Source organism: Aquila chrysaetos, chromosome 12 (assembly GCF_900496995.4).
Source record: "Aquila chrysaetos chrysaetos chromosome 12, bAquChr1.4, whole genome shotgun sequence".
Classification (NCBI taxonomy): domain Eukaryota; kingdom Metazoa; phylum Chordata; class Aves; order Accipitriformes; family Accipitridae; genus Aquila; species Aquila chrysaetos.
In genome coordinates, this window is record NC_044015.1 from 2,980,086 (window position 1) to 2,998,819 (window position 18,734).

The window sequence follows — 18,734 nt, forward strand, 5'->3', positions numbered from 1 at the left end:
CAGAACGGTTAAAACTCGGCGTTCGGCTGACATTTGGTCAGTATTAGGAAGCGCACGAGGGGATCAAGGAAAGTTCACGGAGCAGCAGATGGGGGAGCGGGTGTTTGCCCTCGGAGCGAGAGTGCCCGCCTGCTTCACCAGCGAGATGGATTGAAAATAATAAAAAAATGCTTCCTCTAATTCACTACTTTTTTTTTTTCCTTTTTTTTTTCCTTTTTTTTTTTTTTTTTTTTTTTTGCCTGTTTGAAAGGTGCTTAGAGCATTTTCCCAGCATCACTCCTCCGGCTTCGGATGCCAAGCCCTCCTGTGATTGATGAACTGCCGGCCATCGGTCCTGCTCTCCCAAAACTCACCCCTTTTTTTCCATTTTTTTTGCTATTTTTTTGCTATTTTTTGCTTTTGCTCACCTGAGGCTGGGGGCATCGCATGGCATTGCAGGTTTAGAAATGGAAAGAGCTGCTGTGGTAGGGCTAAACGGTCCCCACGTGGGTGGGAAATAGTGAAGGGGAAGTATGGAAAAGGGATTGAAGATGGGAAATATGGGGAATTTATTAAATATGGGAAATATATTGAATATGAAGATTATATTAAATGTGGGAAATGTATTGTGTATGAAGACTATATTAAATATGGGAAATGTATTGAGTATGAAGACTATATTAAATATGGGGAATATAATAAATATGGGGAATATATTAAATATGAGGAATATACTGAAGGTGAGAGATTTAAAATATGAGAAATATGTTGCATGTGAGTATGTATTCAGTATAGGAAAGATATTGAATATAGGTAATGTATTGAATATTGGCAATGTATTGAATATTGGCAATACGATAAATATGGCGAATATAGCAGATTGGGAGAGGGAGACAGAACACTATATTCGCTATGAGGAATTTGCTGAATTCCGTGAATATCGCGGATGTTTGCAACGCGCTTTGTGGAAAACAGAGGCGACATCGATAATATCTTAAGGGAAATACGTCGAATATGCAAAATGTATTGACGACGGCAAATCAACTGAATATCGCAAACACGCCCCACATGGGAAATATAATGAAAATGGGAAATTGATTGAAATAGCCGCAGCGGGGGGGGGGAAGGGCCACCAAGGGGCCACCCCGGCCCCGCCCCTCCGCGTCCCTCGCGGCTCCGCGCCCACGTGCGCAAGGCGCGCGCGCGGGGCCTTTAAGGCGCGGCCACGCCCCTCGCCTCCGCGGTGACGTCGCACCGCCCCCCGCGCCCCCCCCCCCCCCCCCCAGGAATAGTGGAGGAAAAAGGAGGGGGGGGGGGGGAAGAATGGAGGAGGGGGACCCGCCCCGCGGTGACGTCAGGCGGCGGCGGCTCGGGGAATGACATCACCTGTGCGAGTGGCCGGCGGCGGGCGGGAGGGAGCTCGCGCCGCAGTGTCCCCGCGCCGCGGCCCCAGCGCAGCCGCCGGGCGGAGGCGGAGGGAGGAGGAGGAGGAGGAAGGCGGTGGTGGTGGTGAGGAGGAGGAGGAGGAGGAGGAGGAGGAGGAGGAGGAGGAGGAGGAGGAGGGCGGTGGTGAGGAGGAGGAGGGCGGCCGCGGCCCTTCCGCGCCCCTCCGCCGGCCAGCATGGGAGCGGGCGGCCGCGCCGTCAGGTACGGCGGGTGAGGGTGAGGGGGGGGGGGGGGGGGGAGTGGGCGCGCGCTATAGCGGGGAGGGGGGGGGGCGCTTTGTGGCGGGTGCAGCGAGCGCGCGCTGTAGCGGGGGGGCGCCGGTGGGTCGCGGTGGAGTGAGGGGCGCGGGGGGGGGGGGGGGGGTGGTTCGCTGAGGGGCCGCGTTGTAAAGGGGTGGGGGGTGGGGGTGTGTGGAGAACGCCGGTGGGAGGCGGCGTTGTAGCAGGGGGGGGGGGGGGGAGAGGCAGGTGGGCTGCGCTGGGGAGGGGTCGCGTTATAGCGAGGGGGGTGGTGGTCAGCGGTGTCGCGGCAATGGGTGGGAGAGGGGTGCGGGTATCTCGCGGGGGGGGGGGCGCTTGGGAGGGGTGCGGGCAGGCTGCCGTGGGGTCTTGTTCCGGGGGGGGGGCGGTGCGGCCGGCTGGCGTTGAGGGGGTCGCGTTGTAGCGGGGTGGGGTGGGGGTGCGTAGAGGTTGCCGGTGGGTGGCACCGGAGAACCGGGGGCGTGTTATAAAGGGGGGGGGGGGCTGCATTGGGAGGGAAGGGGCCGCGCTATAGCGGGGGGGTACAGGGAGGGGGCGCGCTGGACCCCCGGCACTGGCAGCGGGGGGATGCGAGGGAGAGCCGGGTTGGGGGTACCGGGAGGCGCCGGGGGGGGGGGGGGGGGCAGCCCGCCCCGGGGGGGGGGTCCTGGGGTGCATCCCGTCCCACGGCCCGGTGCCGGTCCCCGGGGTGAGCCCGGCTCCGTCCCACGGCCCCGGTCCCCACGCTGTGCTCCATGCCCGGTCCCACGCCCCGGTACCGGTTCACCCTCTCCGCCCCCACCGCCTTTAGGGACCCCCATGTCCCCGCCGTGCTCTCCCTACCCCGTCCCTATGTCCCCCGTCCCCCCCGCCAGTCACCTCTCAACTGGGGGTCCACCGGGCGAGTGGGCGCTCGGTTCAGGGCGCTGACCCACGAGACGGGATTTGGGATGTTCTGGTGTCACCCCCGTGCTAAGGGCTGCGCTCCCACGGAGCAGCACTGTGGGACCACCCGTGTTGGTGGGAGGTGGCCCACGTCCCCTTTGGGTGGGATGGGTGGTTTCTCCAACCTCCCGGCATTTGCGTGCGCCGGGGATGCTCCGGTGCCGAAGCCGATGTCGCTCCCGGAGCAGCATCGCCGGGATGCAGGTGTCGGAGGAGAAGACGCCGGAGCGTTCCCCGCGATGCTGGCAGGGCGATGCCGCAGCCTGGGGACGCGGTTGTGTCCCCCCCCCGGGGTGCTCCCCTCGCCCCACCCCAAACGCCGATGGCCCCACGGGTGCCTTGTCCTCCCCGCCAGCTCCGGAGTACCTTGGGAAGTGGGTTTCACCCTATTCCCCCCAGCTGTGTAGTGGTCTGGTGACGGTGACAGCAGCAAGGAAAGGACCTGGGTCACCCCAAAACTCCCCAAGACCCCGTGTTGGAGTGTGTGGGGGGGTCCCCTCCCCTGTTCTGGGGTGGCTGCACCAAATCTGCTTCTTCTGCAAGGTGCAGCTGGCTCCGCGGACCAAGGGACATCCCTGGGGTTGGCAGCGAGCGGCCCTTTTCCATCCGTCCTCCGGGATTTCAGCTGAAATCCCGAGCCCTGGGGCCATCCTGCGGCGGGTGAGAGCTGTCCCCGGTGTCCCCGAGCCAAAACTTGTCACATGGAGGGTGACACCCCCCCCCCCCCAATAAAAAAATAGTAATGATTAATAGTGTTTGTGTTGCAGCGGGAGGATCCCGTTCCAATCCCTCCTGGGGAAGCAAATGGTGCAAATGTGGGATAAGGGGGGGAAAAAAAATGCTGGTGAAGAGGTGACACCCGTGGAAGGGTGTTTGGGCTCTGCAGGGGCGCGTGGTCCCTCCCAGTGGGTGCTGCACCCTCCCCGGGCTGGGGACGGCTCTGCTCTTTGGGCATTTGCCCTCTCCAAGTCCCCGGGAGGTTTTGCTTTTCTGAAAGTGCTCCTTGCAACTGGGAGGAAAAAGCGGTTTTGGTTGGTTGGGGGGGCGTTCCTAGCCCTTCCTCTGAGCTGGGAGACCCCGCAGGGGCGAGGGGCTCTGCGTCTGGAGTGTCCCCCTGTCCCCTCCCCAGACAACCCCCCCGCTAAATTTGGAGGGGACGTTCCCCATAGACACTCGCACTTCTGCTCCTGCCCGCAGCTCCCGGGCTGTCAGCGCTGCCTCGCAGCTTTGCTGGGGCAGGGACATGTGTCCTGAGCAGTAAAATATTATGGATTTATATATTTTATTTCCCCCCCCCCCCCCCCCCAGCATGTTTTGGGGGTTGCGTACCTGCGCCAGGCTGGGGGAGCTAGTGGCATGACCTGATGGGGGTCCCGCTGTGGGGGGACGAGGCTGCTCATCCCTTCGGGCTGGGGGAGCCCCTGATGGGGCGGGGGGGAAAGTCACATTTGGGTCCTGAGCGTGAAGCTGGTTGGGTTTGGCAGGGCAGAGTGCGTGCCGATGCGGGGACCCTCCTGCCCTCCCTGGGGGGAAGGTACCCCTCCTCCTGCCAACCTGATGGTGGGAAAGCTGTTAATTGTTCCCTGCCAGATTGACTTATAAATTAACGAGTTTGCTGGCACTCTCCTCCTCCTTCCTGTGCGTGGTAAGGGCCCATATTTCAAATGGGAAAAAGTCATAAATACTTTGAGTAATGCAAGAGGAGCTTCCAGCTGAAGCCGTGCCACCGAGTAATGCGGGGGGCTGCCCGCGGGGGGAGAGGGGTCCCCCACGGCAGAGCCGTTTGTACCCTTGGGCGTGGGGCGATGCGGGGGGCAGGGGGTCCTCGAGTCCTCGTGTAGTTGTCTTCTGGTATCAGCCTTGCTGGCAGGACGGGATCAGGTCCTTTGTGCCACCCTGGGTCTCTGTCCCCCTGGTCCTGGGGCTCGCTGGGTTTTATTAATGTGAATTTAGTAAATGCAGCGTCTTCCTGAGGTGTCTCCTCCGTCTCGCCCCGAGGGGAGCGGGTTTGCTCTGCCTTTTGTCTGGATGCTAAAGAATAACCGGTGTGACACGTTGCCTAAGGAGAAGAGGAAAAATGTGCCTTTGCTCTTTCTCCAGGAGGGTGGGTTCTTGCTATACCCTCGATTCTGCTGCTGCTTTGAGGGGAGAGGTGGGGGAAGAAACACCTGAGGTCCAGCCAGGTGGGATGTCCGAGGAGATGATGTGGCCACACACTGGGGAAACTGAGGCTGGAGGGGTGGTGGTGGTGGTTCTTCATAGCATAGGAACAGCTCCTGCCTGCCACGCTTGCCCAAAGGGCTTGGGCCATATTTAGAGACCTCAAAGCCGGCTTTGAGGTGGGAGATTGTCCCACCTGATGCTGCTTTGAGGTCTCAAAACACAGCCCAGCGGCAGGTCGGCTGGGCTGGCAGTGGGTCAGGATGGATGCCCTCTGCGGTGCCCGGCGTGGCTGTGCCCTCCGTGGTTCAATAGGCTCGAACCCGGCGTGAAGCGGGGTGAAGTTCCCATCCAGCTGCTCGCCTTGTTGCAGAATAACTCGAGGTAGTTAGTGCGTGTTGAACTGTTGATCCGCTTTTCCACGTGGCGTATGAGGTTGCGTGGGTGGCGAGTCGCCGTGATGGATGCGACATGTTGCCTGTGGCCTGCCACCGCGTATGGATTTTATTTGAACCCACTCTGTTCCCAACTAAAACGGTTTTTCTTTTGCATTGCAGAGATAACAAAATTGCGAGTATAGGATACCGAGATAAAGTGAAGCCAGATCTAACCCAAGTCAGTGTGGGCAGTGCGAGCGTATGGTAAGGAGAGAGGTTATTCAGTTGCATTGAAAAGGTGCTGCTGAGTAGTTTAATCCACAGTTGCTGAACTTTGAGCTTTAAATTCTTCTTATATGAATTGATAAGAACATGCATATTATTCATAACTCTCTCCTCAAAAAAGGAAAATCTGCAAATGACTTCAGTTAAATATCATTGCTTCAACAGTGTGAAAAAAGTGCCTAACTTTCTACTTCAAATAATCCTTTCCCTTGGCCCAGCTCCCTCCATCCATGAAGCTCTTTGCTTCCTGCTGCTAGTGCGGAGGTCGGTGGGAGCGGGGTCGGGAGTCCTGGGCTTTGCTCCAAGCTGGTGACTCTGGGCAGGATCCATAGAACTTTCTTATTTTATTTTATTATTATTTTTTTATTATTTGCAAACTGAAGAAAATAGCCAGGCTGGGCAGGCTGTGAAGTTTCTGGCTATAACAGTATTATTTTTTTTTTTTTTAAATTGCTGTCGATTTTAAACTTGTGAGCCCTGAAGTAGTAAAGCTCAGGCCAGCTTCCTTTCTGCAAAGTTTATTACACAATAAGCTGGAACAATCTAAGGGCTCTGTTTGTTACGCTCTTTTTTTTTTTTTTTTTTTTTTTTCCCTCTTGTCCTCTCTTTCTGATTGTTTGCTTTATAACTTGCCTGATTTTTTTTGTTTTCTTTGACATCAGCCTAGCAAACTGGAAATTGTCTTTTTTTATCTTTTTTTTTTTTTTTTTTCCCCCGCCATCCTTCAACTTGTAAACCCTCCAGACTTCTAACGTAATTCTCTTGGACTTTTTTTTTTTTCTAGCTTGGGTATCATTGTCTTAGCTTAGTAATTTATCGAGCTTGGTGTTCCCATTGCAATAGCTGCCTGCGCTGTCGGATTATTTGCTGTTTGGCCGAATAAGCCCTTGCAGAGTTGCGTGTCCTGTGCGCAGAACCCTTTGCAGATGGCTATGTCCCAGCATGGCCCCAGCATCATTGAAAACAATAATTTTCAGCCCGTGTTGCCCTCTTGACATCACTTGATAAGGAGCTGGTTGGGAGGCATGAGTTTCTTCAAACTTTAATTTTTTTTTTTTTTTTTTTTTTTTAATCCATGAAGCCTTTTGGCTCCTGTCCTCCCACCAGCTCCCGAGGGCCGGCACGTGGCTCCCACGCACACGTGGCAAGCAGCGCGCTCTGGGTGCAGCCGCCGAGGGAGGAGGCGGAGGTGCTGCCGCGGCAGAGGAAGGGGACGGGTACGTGTGTGTCCCCCCGGGATGTCCAGGTGTGAGGAGGGAGCACGTGCGGATACGAGGAGAGCGGCATGGGCTGTGCGCACACACCTGAGCTTTTTGAAAGAGCTGCAGATCTTCAGAGGCACTTAGGGATGCTCTGCTCTGGAGACAAAGGGGTGATGATGAGGGTGATGACAGCCCAGCTCATGGGGATGGGGGACACACCAGGACCCAATACTGGGATTTCTCCCTACTCCTGGGACTATGCCGGCCCCATCAGGGACTTCTGTGCCCTGCCCTGGAAAAGCAAGGCTTCGCCATATCCCAATCCAGCCGGCCTGCTGGGGCCCTGGGCTATTTGGGACTCACCCGGGCTTGTGCATCTCGTGTTTGGAAAGCTTTGGAGGTGACCTCCGCACAGCTCGTGGTGTAGCAGAGCGGGGTTTCGGAGCCCTGCTGCATGGACGTGGCCAGCCTGGAGGGAGATGTGTTTTTTAGCGTTGCCCTCTTCCATACGTTATTATAGCTCAGGCCATTGCGGTTTGAGTGTTGTCATACAAATAGGATATGTCATAATGTCCGTGCTCCAGTTCCCTGGCAACATTTGCACTATTAAGAGCTGCTCTAGATTAGAAAGCAGATCTTAGTTTGTCTAAACAGGTTTAAAAACCTATCAAATTAAACTGGGCCAGGTGACTTGTACAATATGCACACCTAAATTGGTTTAACATTTGCATAAATCAGATTAAATCGGGGCTGTGGGATGGTTTAGGTTAGGAAGCCTGTGGCTGTTTCTGCCCAGCTCCTGGAGGTCTGCACTCCCACCACGATGTTGGGGCTGTTTTCACAAAGCTAGCAGCTGAATCACTTGTTTACAGCCTCGTTTCATAGGTTATTGCTCTATACGGTGCTGGTTTACATCAGACCGGAGGGTTGCAGTTTGGCTGGGACCTCGCAAGCAACCGGGATGCCCCCACCTTCACGGGGATGTGCTAATGGAGGAGGAAACCTGGAGGTCGAGTGGCTTTTAATGGTGCGATTTGGGAGGGTGGACGGCAGCACGTGGGCAGCGTGGCTGCAGGTAGGAGATTCGGATCACGGCTGGTTCGGCTGCAGCCGTGATTTGCAATGTGTGGTGCGTCCTGCAAGTGGTTTGCAAGAAGGGTCTCTCTCTCTCTCTCCCGGGGGATTTTAATCCTGTTGGGGTTTGAGTAGCGAAACATTTGTGTGTGAGTCTTTACGCAGGGAGCACGGTGCCTGGGGGGCTCTGCCTCTCCGGCTGCCGTGTCTCCGCTTCTTGGGGCATCTCGGACGTGGCACACAGGGGCGTGAAGGTGGGAATGCAGCTGGTGTCCCGCTTTTGAGCATTGAGTTTCTTCTAGTTAGCCAGTTTAAGAGTGCGACAGGTAAGCTGGTTTGCTCAGACTTTAGGAATGATTCGTTCTCGTCGGCACTTGCTGCTGTGTTCCTGGGAGGTGGTGGATTTACATGCCTGATTGAGGGATGAGTTGAGATACACCAGATCCTAACTTTGGAAATGCCCTAACTTTTTACATAATGCTGTTTTCAGGATTTTTTTTTCCCCCCTTTCACTTCTGCTTGTGGGCAATTGACACATGATGTGATGCGGAGTTACATGGGGTAACCACGTGCTCTGGGTGCAGAAGGCACAAGGCTGGAGGCAAAGCGCTCTCGATCTCTCTTGCTTGCAGCCACTGAGCCAGGATTGCAAATAGTGGGAAGGAGAGGGAGGGCATGGTGTGCTGGTTTCTGCATGGCTTCTCAAAATGCAATAATCCTATCTCAGGAAAAATAGCAGCCTTGTCTGAAATTCAGCGCATTGTCTCTTTGTGGTGCTCGAGTTGTATCTCACCATCTCTCCCTCTGAGCTGTTGCTTAATTGTTTCCTTCTTCTTGGTGTCCCTGTATCCGTATCAGTGTTGCTAGTAATTCCACAGATGATTTAAATCTGAAAGGTTCTTTCCTTAAAAGTCTCTATCGTGCTTCCCTCCATTTTGCTTTTGTGAAGACAGCAGCGATGGACAGACTACCTGCTTGCCGTGCTGCAGATGCACATATGTGTGCACGCATGCAAAATCTGCAGGAATTGGGGATTTTATTTTTTTTTTTAAACTAATCTTCAGCTCTGTTATCAAGTGTTTGCTCTGGTTCCCGTGAAAGGTAGATGGGTGCTGCTTCTGGCTTGCACTGATCAAGGTTTCCCTCCCGCTGCTTCTTCCCTTTGTTTACCGTGTTGCTGTCGCTCGCTGGCAGCGGCTTCGACTCTTTCCCTCCATCGGCTGCGAAGGGTAGTCGGAAGCTGAGCAGCAGTTTCCAGTCGCCACGTAAAGTTTCCGTGTCACCCCCGACCGGCACGGCTCAGGATGTGTGGAAAGCAAAGGTGATGGGCAGAGCCGTGTCCCGCTGGCAGCTCCGAGGTGGAGTAGGCAGGTGGGGACCAAACCGGCCTTTCTTTCCTCCCTGCAGGAGGGGACATGCCCGGGGTGGAGGGGTGGCCCTTGGCAGGCAGGGATGGTGACGGGGAAGATTTGGTGTCAAAGCACATCAAAGGTGTTTGTCAGGACGCTGTGGTTTCCACCAACAAATTGTTGTCCCCTGGGATTGCTCTTCTCCTCTCCATCCAGCTGGCTGATGCACCCAACCTCCCCGGGCAACCTGGGAGGAGGGGAAGACGGGGGCTGAGCACCGCAGCCCAGCACCCATACCTGCAGGCAGGCACCCGATGGCCACCTGGGAGCGGGCAGGGTGGTGGCAGTGTCATCTCCTGGCCAGGCAGGACCTGGTTGAGCTGAACACCTTGCAAAGGGCAGAGGGATGCTCTGGAAACCCAGAGGCAGCGGTGCAGGAGCAATGCAGAGGGCTGGGCGTCGTGGTGGCCGCTGCATGGGGTTTGCCCAGTGTAAACCAGTTCACGAACCAACTGGCGTTTCTGTCCCCCAGTCCCCAGCATGGGGTGGCTGGCGGCGGCGGCACGGACCTCGGCCCCGTGGCATTTTGCACTGGACCACAGTTTGCAGGGCGGCGCAAAAACCTCCCGGTCGGCTCCTTCCCTCTGAGTCGCCATTTTATTTTTCTTAAACGTTTATGTATAACCGTACACTAACCTATAAAAATTAGTTTAGGATGGCTGCCAAGAAAATCTCTGCAGTGCCTTGTGGGTAACTCCCTGTGAATTACCATAAAAGCTGTAGTGGCGAGGCTGCTGTGGCAGTTGTGAGGATGCCAGTCATAATGCTCTGTATTTAAAATTCAGATGAATGTGTAATGCTTCGTGTCTGGATTGCAGCAGCTTGTAGTGTTTCTGGTGTCCTGCCCTGCGTGCCGCTGCACCCGCTTTGGCTTTTTAACGTCGTCTTGCGTTCTTCCAGCGTTTTGTCTGATTGCGAAATGCAACAGGTAGCAAAACGTGGGCTAGCCACGCTTGGAGGGAGAGTGGTTTCTGATAGCTTCCTCCCAGGAGGGACGAACCTCCTGCTTCCATTGAGCCGGCGGCAATATTTCACTTAAGGGAAAAGCCGCTCTGTAACCCTTCCCCTCCGCATCCTGCACGAACGACGTCCTGTTTCCGAGGGCACTCTATTTCTGGGTGTGCTGAATGCCAGGACCCGAACTCGCTCGAGTCAATGAAACATGGGTTGTCCCGATGCTCAGCGGAGCCTATGCAAGGGGGATATCTTGCTGCCGTGCTGGAGAAGGCTGTGGCTCTTTTGCAAGCGAGCCAGTTAGTGTTGCTGCTTCGCTATGTGCCCTTGGAAATATGTAGTGCTTTTCTTTTATCTGTTGCTGCTGTTTTTCCTCCGGAGCAGTGAGCCAAGGTGACTGCAGGTCTCCACAGCGGAGCCTCGGCCGAGGAGCCGCTCCGCTTGGTGCGGGTGCTCGGCAGAAGGTGTTGCTGATCTTCTGCTGGGCATGATGGATCATTTTATTTAAATTTTCCTGAAATATAATATTCATCACGGTGTCAGTGTCCCACCTTCATTATAGCTTACTGATAAACATCTCTAATCGGAGAGCGATCTCTCCACCCTGCCAGAAACTGCCTGGGGATAACGAATACATTTTTGGAGCCGGGAGAGGGTGTCTCGGGGATGTGTTCCTGCTCTCCCACCTCTGTCTGTGCGCGTAGAATCGCTTGCCTGGCTGATAAATAAAGCAAGAAGCAAATCTGTTTTTCCCAGGTATATTGGTGGTATTTGTATGTGGCTGTTTCTGTTCAGGGCTCTAAAATGGTGGCGGTTCAGATGTAACCTGGTGTCCCTGTTTTCTTGCCCAGGGATTTCTGAAGGGACTCTTGAACACTGCAGCCCCTGTCCTGCCTGCTCCCTGCCTGCGGCTGGGGGTTTAGGGCAGCACCCCAATGCAGCTTAACCCCCACCATGCTGGGCAGCCGGGCTGCCTCTTCTGCCCCGTGAGGGGTAAATCCCTGCCACCGTCCAGGCTGGATTTCGGCAGGAGGAGATGCAGCTTTACGCCAGCTCTCGCAGGATGCCGGGGCAGCGATGGCCCTGCATGCGGCGAGGCACGTGCCGCGTACGGTTCAGATGAGCTGTTTTTACTCTTCTCCCTGGGGTGTCCAGAGCAAGTACGGGAGCGTGCAGGATCCAGCGCAAGTCCTGGGGGCGGTTCAACCATCGGCAGGCTGAGCACGACGCCGGGGAGAGCAGGCTGATTTGGTGAGCTCGGGGGGCCAAGCAGCACGGCTCACCTCCTTCCCGGTCCCCTGGCACGCAGCGCAGCCACGATGGCCCCAGCTCCCCGCCTGGCACGGTGGCCTCTGCGTCCCCGCGTTGCCGGCAGCTGGGGAGCATCCATCAAAGCGCTGCTCATCTCTTTCCTCTCTTAATTGGTTTTACTGCTGAGGAAGGGCGGCTGTTTCATGGAGGGCTCTGACTTGCAGGAGCTTGGCGTCTGCTCTCCCCATCGGGCACGGCTGGGTGGATCAGTGTGCCCCGGCTTGGCTGCCGGCCTCAGCCACCTGCTCCAAAGAGAAGGTAATGTCCGCTGTGCCTGGGATGGATTTTTTTTTTTTTTTTTTTTTTTTTTTTCATCTGTGCAGCAGTGGGAGATGGTGGCTGCTGGTCCCGTGTGCCATTGGGACTGCTCCGCTTCAGAGAGTCGTTGGCTAATCATCCTCTGAGCCCCTTTTGGGAAAGACCCCGGAGGTTTTGGGAACCGGCTCCTGATCATCTCTGGGGTTTGACCTTCAGCATCAGAATCGAAGTGTTGTGAGTCCCCAGAAGCCTTGTACAGACTTGACCTCTTGAGCTGCTCTTCTGGAAAGGGCTTTCCTTTCCCTGCACCTCCGCTTGTGCCTCCGCTTCCTCCTCTGCATTTGACCCAGAACAAGCTGAATTTTCCTCTGGTTTGGGATTTCCTGTCACCTCTGTTCCTCTCCAGCATTTAGGCCCTGAAACTCACAGCCTGTTCCTCTCCTGTTGCAAAACTAGCCAGGAGGAGAAAAGTCCCCCTGAATTTGGAGTTGCTGGATACTTCCCGACTGCTGTGCGAACCCTGGCCCTGCTTTGAGACCCGTGCAGAGACCCAAGGAGGACAGTCGAGGACGTTCCCTGCTGACTCCTTCCTGGAAGGACTTGTTGCACTGTGCTGATAAGAAGACTCCTTTTTTCCAGGAGCCCAAAGCACAACTTGACACCTCCAAAGGCTGAGGATGATGATGAACCCGAGCGGAGCTGGGTGCAGGGCAGGAGATGGCGGTGAGGTCTGAGAACGAGTCACCGTCGCTGCCTGTCCTTCCAACATTATCCCGCTTCCTCAGGGAAGGACGAGGAGGAAGCTCTGGCTGCCGGCAGCCCCTATCGCCTTTCAGCGCCTCAATTTTAGTAGCCTGACCTGCAGAAGCTTGTCTGGTGCTGCGGGGTGGGAGCACCGGTGACGTTTCTGGCCCCCGAGGCTGTTCACAGACTGCATGTCCTAAAGGCTTTGCTGTTGGTGCCCGTAAGGAGATCCTGGTGAGGCCATCTGGGTTTTGAGAGCAACCACGGACCTCTCAGCATCTGCTCCCGAGCTGCAAACAGCAGGACTACAGCTTCAATGCTTTATTCATCCATTTCTTCCTCTGCAGAGCAGCTTGAATATCCCTGGGCTGAGCAGCTGCCCCAGCAGTGCGGAGGGCGTGAGCATCCCTTTGCTTCTGCTCCCATCAGAGGTGGTGCGGGGGACAGCACCCATCCAGCAGACCCAAGATGTGCTGACCTAAAAATAGGTGCACGGCTGCTTTGAAAAGAGGAAAAGTAGGGAGGTGGGGAGGAGCTAAAGTGTTTCTTGGAAGTAAGAGAGGAAGGGCATAAAATATTGAATAGCCCTTGCAGCTAAGGCTTTTCATCCCGGCTGCCTTGGGGAATGTGCTGCGTGGGTTGTAGGGGCTCAGGTGGGTGCCCAGATGGGTGCTGTGGGCCTATGGCTTGTGCCCGGCCTGGCAAGGGGCTGGATTTTGGGCTGGGTGAGGAGCAGCGACAAGGGGATGAAGAGAGGAGATGGAGTTTTCATGCTTGGAGTTGTGTTTGCGGCTGGCAGGGGTCTTCCCAGTCTAGGTGTGTGCGCGGAGCTGCGCGCGAGGACCCACCTGGGACATCGTCCCCAACATCCTACCTCGTCCTGTGCTTTAGCTACTGGGCTGTCCCCCCTTATCAAGGACGGGTGACATGGTTTGGGTCTCTCCTCGGTGTCTAGGGGAGCTGGGGGACAGGACCGGTGAAGAGGGGGACGCAGGCAGGTCACGTCTGCGCCGTCTTCGGGTGCCTCCTCGAAGGGGTGAGCTTGTCGAACGCTTCGTGTTGCCAGCGTAGCCTGTGCGGAGCGATGAGATGGGAAGCCAGGGGAGAAGAGCTTCAGGTCTTGCCCAGAGCCTTTTTGCAAAACACTTTGCAGAAGGCTGTCCCCAAAGGGGACCTGGATCCGCCGTCCCCAGCGCTGGCCTGGCCGCTGGAGTCCATGGAGCACACAGGCTTGTATTTCGCTCTTAAAAACCACCCAGAGCCAGGCTGTAATTAGGCTGTGTTGTCTCGTAACTGGATCTCCCAGCCTGATGCTTTGTTCTTGGCTTACCCTTGACTTTTTCCAATGTCTTCGAGTGAGTTGTATCCCTTATCGGTGCCTCAATTTTTCATCCTCCGTCCTGACTCATGCAGAACAGATGCTCTCGAGGCAGGGGCTGTCTGGCAGTGTCTCAGGTGGTGCTTGCCCTGGAGAGCCTTGCTCTCCTCCTAGCCCTCTAAACCTTCTCATGAGGAGTGTTTACAGGTGACTTGATTGCAGGTTTTCCTAGGAAATATCAGAGGAGCTTGTGATGCTGGACTCATATTGGGCCCCCAGAACGCTCTGTAGCATGCTTTATTCTTTGGAATAAAATTAAAGCGAGACTTTCAACTTGGATTTTTCTTTGGAAGTCACTTTATTTTAAACCCACTTTTTTTCTGATTATTCTTTTAGGAGAGGGAAAAAACCCCTATATCCTGAAATCTATGTAATAATTGCCAGGCTTGGGCTTTTTTAAGTCACAAGATGGCTGTACTGCTTTCTCAGTGCCCTCTGTCAAGGTAGCGCTGAAAGCGGTGGCATCAAACGGAGTACTGTCTGTCCATCCCTTTCTGTCTGTACCTGCATCTCTTGGCTTCTCTTACAGTTGCAGCCTCTGGATGTGGATAGCGGGAGCAGGAGAGCATGGGACAGAGGGACCCTTTGGCACGCTCGTGCTTGCAGTCGGCTGATGCCATGAGCGCGCACTTGCTCGCCGTTGAGTCTCTCGAAGCGTGCTTTGGCACAAATGGGCAAGAGCTGGGAAAACCCATGTCGCTGCCAAGCAGCACCGCTCCGGGGAAGGTTTTCCTGCTCTTGGAGAAGGCTCTGGGGCAGGCAGGATGGGATGAGCCAGGAGCACTTGGCGCGGGGGCAGACGGAGCGGGCGGCAGCAGACGGGCGCGTGGGGGATGCCGCCGGGAAGGAGGCGGTGGAAGGGACACCGGCTGCGGGAACAGCCCGTGCGGCTCGGCGGCGGAGGGGGTGCGCAGCCCTGCTGCTCAGCTCGGTGCCAGCTGCCCCCTCTCCGGCTGTGCCGTTCTTCCCGGCGGGGCTCTGTGCTGCGGCCGCCCCCCCCTCCCAGGAGGACGCACAAAAGCTTTGGCGGAGCCCCGTGACATGGGAGTGGGAGCTCCCTGCTGCCGCGGGAGAGTCCAGGCTCCATCTCACCTCTGCAGATGCTCGTGGCACGTCTCCTGCGGGTGCTGCAGCAACAGGCAGAGAGCAGGCGGCCTCTGCTCAGCCGAGGTTGACCAAAGTAGTGTCTCCCTGTTCTCCACTCCTGGGGTCTGGCAGTGCCCGCTGCTGCCTGGATCAGGCCCTTCTGGCAGTGCTTCTCTTGGTTTCTGTTTTTCCCTGTTCCCCAGAAGCAAACTGGAGCAGCATCCCTGCTCTGCATCTTCTTGGTCAGAGAAGCCAGCAGCCCTTCTTGCTGCTGGGACCAGGAATCATCCAGGGAGCATGGCAGGCTGGTGTGGGAAGCAGGTTTTGCTCTCCCACCTGGTACCTGCTGCTCTGGGATGGGGGTTTGGCATTTTGGGACGGGACTGTGAAATCTCAGCACGGGCTCCCGCGTTGCATCGCGTCGTTGCGCTTTGGACGTTGCACAGAGCCTGAGATTTGGACCAACAGTGTGACTGACATCCCTGTAACCTCCTGCGTGCAGACTGGTGGGAAGGGATGGGAGATGCTGCAGCTGACCTTGGCTGTTGACCCCCCGTGGGTGTGTGTGAGCAGAGATGCCTTTTGGGCCAGCATCAGCCTTGCAACGTACGGGGAGGCTCCAGCCCTGAGATAAGGCTGAAGATGACGCACAGAAACCTGCAGCAGCTCATCTTCTCCCCAGACTCTTGCAATTAAACACGCAACTGGAGCGGTGTCTGCAGCAAAGCTCTGGCCCTGGGGACAAATGGACACCAACCATTTTCGTTTTCAGGCGCTTTCATAACTTGCATAGCTGGGCTTTGTGCCGCGGGGTGTCCTGTTCTGCTTCGCCTCCAGCATTGGCCGATCTGTAACTGTATGTTCCCAGCAGTAAATTCACCCGTGAGGGGAGGTCTCGGGTTCCCTCCCGGCTGGAGGGGTGCCCGGGAGCTGCAGCACTCGCTCCCTGCCCTGCAGCGTGACCCGGCGGGGAACGCAGCCCTGTCTCTGCCCATGGCCTCTGTGACCGGCTCCTGCTGTGCTGACGCAGCTTTTGGGTCCCTCTGGTTTAGAGGCAGGGTGCCCTGAGCACCGCTTGCGGGATAACGCAGCAGAAACCCTTCTGGACATCCCTGTTCCGAGACCCAGCTCAGGGGAGGTAGAGGTTGCAGCAAAGCGCCGTTGCGTCGTTCACCGGCACCGGCCAGAGCTTTCCCTGCTCCTGGTGGGATACAGATGGGCTCTGCGGTGCCTCCGATGCTGTGTCCTGCCCAAACGGCCCTACAAAAAACCCTTTGGCTTTGTTTGTTGTTGCTTTTACCGTTTGCAGTAAAATGGAGCGGTGTCCTGGGGGCTGTGAGGCACCCGAGAACCGGTCTCTGTCTCTGCTGGGGCAGAGGGAGCTGCTTGGGGCGTTGCTGGCAGGCTCTGAGCAAATGCTGTCCCACAGCCAAACCCTTTAGGGGTGCAAACTCCTGCCCTTCTCTGGGGAGGGATTTACAGTGGATTTTCCACCCTGTTGTGGGGCAGCTGGCAGCACTGCTCTTTCTCAGCTGTTGGGGCCGATCTGCCACCGTGCGTGTTGGTTATACGTGGTTTTTGGATGCAAGGGCTTGGCTAAGCGTTGTGGCTGTGTTTTTTTTTTAGTCTCGGGTGAGCACAAGAGCAGAACAAGCCCTCCGTTCCCTGGGGTGGTCAGAGAGAGCAGGGGAAGCTCAGGGAAATGTGATGGTTCCAGCTGGCCCCTGAGTCGAGGTGACTGTGGTGGAGGATTTGGAGCCAAGGAGAACAAAAGGGGCTTGTCTGCAGTCACGAGTGGGTGCTCGTGCTCTAGCACTGGTTGTTAACGTCCCTCTGCGCTCTGCTGAGACCTCGTGGGACTGGGAGCACTGGGCTTGCAGCTGGGGGGAGGTGTGGGCTGATGGCCCCCTTGTCCCCAAGCGATGATGGTGGCCCCGTCTGCCCCGTCCCCTTTCCCTTCAAGCTAAGCAGGGGTAGCTCTCGGAGAGCTTCTCCCGACCTTTCCAGCTCCGTGCCCTCAGCTGCCACCGAGTGACACGGTGACATTTCACGTCTTGAATGTCTGAGCAATTTCATAAAGCAAAAGCCAGCAGAAATGAAATGCTTTGGCTTTTTGTGTCCGACAAATTGGATTTGTTAACCTGAAGGTTCATCTGTCAGCTGGCAGGTCCCCTCTGTGGCTGGCGGCTGATGGGACAGGGTGGGAAGGGGAGGCAAAGCGTGGCTGGGATGTGGGGAGGTGAGGAGGAGGAAGGAGGAGGAGGGAGTGGTGTTATGCAGCAGTGTGTAATATTTGCTGCGTTTTCAGCAGTGCGTTTGTGGAGGTCTTTTTGGAAGAGATGGGTCTTTGCATCAGACATGGGACAGCTGAGCTACCGGTGCTGCAACCTCGCCTGGTCAAAGTTGCAGTTGTTGTTTCTCTCTCCCACGCCAGGAAAGCAGAGTCTTTACCTACCTCCATCAATTAGGTGATGCTACCGTATGCTGATTTACCCCAGCACGCTGCAGTGGCAAAGCAAGATCAATGCAAATGACTCCGCTGCACAAACCGCAGCCCACGCCCGGGCGTGTTTGGACAGGGCAGCGCCGCCTTTGTGGCCGCGCGTAGCTGCCAAGCTCGACGTGCGCGGCCCTGAGCACGAGCCCGTCGTGTTTGCACAGAGCAGAGGCTTCGTTCGCCGAGGGGGAGGCAGGCACCTGCCTGTGCCGCTGCCTGGCATGACTCGACGTGTGGTGGACAGTTGCACAGGACCCGCTTTTATAATAGCGTGCTGCATATCACGTTATTTATGGTGCTTGTGTGTGGCAGGTAGAAGATGCACCCCCGGGTCCATTCTGCTGTCCCTGGGGAGCGGGAGGAAGCGTGTGTGCAGGGGGAGGTCATTTCTTCTGCTTTTGGGCTCTGTTGGAGAGCTCTGTTCAGACTTCGTGCAGTTTGACTTTGCTCTGGGGATGGGCACGAGGAGTCCTGGGTCCCTGGAGAATTGCAGAGTTGCTTCCCTCCCCTTTTCCTTTTTTCTAAATTAAGAAAAAAGAAAGAAAACAAATAGAAAAGGCTCTCCGTGAAGCAGGCGGGCGAGCGTGCATGGGGAGAGCCAGCTCCTTGCTGAACTGTTGCGGGCAGCAGCCGTCACTGCCTTGGGTCTTTGGGGACCCTGCAGCAGCCTGGCGATGCTGGCAGCGCTGGAGCCGGCTGCTCTCGCTCTCTGTCCCTCCATCCCCTCAGCTGTGGCACGTTGCTGCTGCAGCTCCCTTCGTCTGCGCCGTCTTTTTAAGCCTTGCCTTTCCCCGGCAGTGGTTTTGTCGTAAGTCCTTGGTAGATCCATTACTGCCCACGTGGTCCTCGTGGCAGCTTGCAGCCTGCGTTGGGGTTTTGCAGGTCTCACTTGGCTGCTCAGCAGGCTCTGGTGTGGGATGGCTGCAGGCTCTGGAACTCTCCAGTGCTGCTCATATGGAAAACACTCTCAGTAACCACAAAGAATGGAGATGATGCTTAAAAAAAATACACAAAAAGGTCATCTGTGGGGGCCTATAGGATGGGGATATCGAAGCTGCCTTGCGCAATTTCTGCTGGGGTTGTGTGACTTGAGAAACTCCTTCCCCTGAGGGATGTCTTTACAAAGCAGAGCTGTGCAGGAGATGTCCTGTCCCGCAGATGTCATTGGACTGGGTGCTCCCTCCCGCCCGCCCAGCCCTGCCGGGAGATCACCGCCAAAACACCCAGTTAACAGCCCCAGTGGTGTTTCCTCAGGAGGGCTGATTAACCCTGGTTTTTTGGTCGCATGAGTCCTTGTGCATCAGCTGCTGCTTTGGGCATTTCCTGCACTCCTGGAGTAATCCCATGGGAGGGCAAAACACAAATCCTGAATCCTCCTGCACGAGCGACT

General features: G+C 56.3%; 1 protein-coding gene across 21 annotated transcripts in view; it reads left to right on the top strand.

Annotated features, from left to right (window-relative positions):
* The first annotated feature begins 1,500 nt into the window (after nt 1-1,500).
* PTPRS (protein tyrosine phosphatase receptor type S) overlaps nt 1,501-18,734 on the top strand; it is a 164,825-nt gene continuing 147,591 nt past the window's right edge. For 20 of the 21 annotated variants that reach the window (XM_030031769.1, XM_030031777.1, XM_030031773.1 and 17 more), the window contains exon 1: nt 1,501-1,626. The gene's annotated coding sequence lies outside the window, so the exon portion shown is untranslated. Of the gene's footprint in view, nt 1,627-5,390; nt 5,411-18,734 lie in introns of those variants that run through there. The other variant, XM_030031771.1, reaches the window with a different exon arrangement.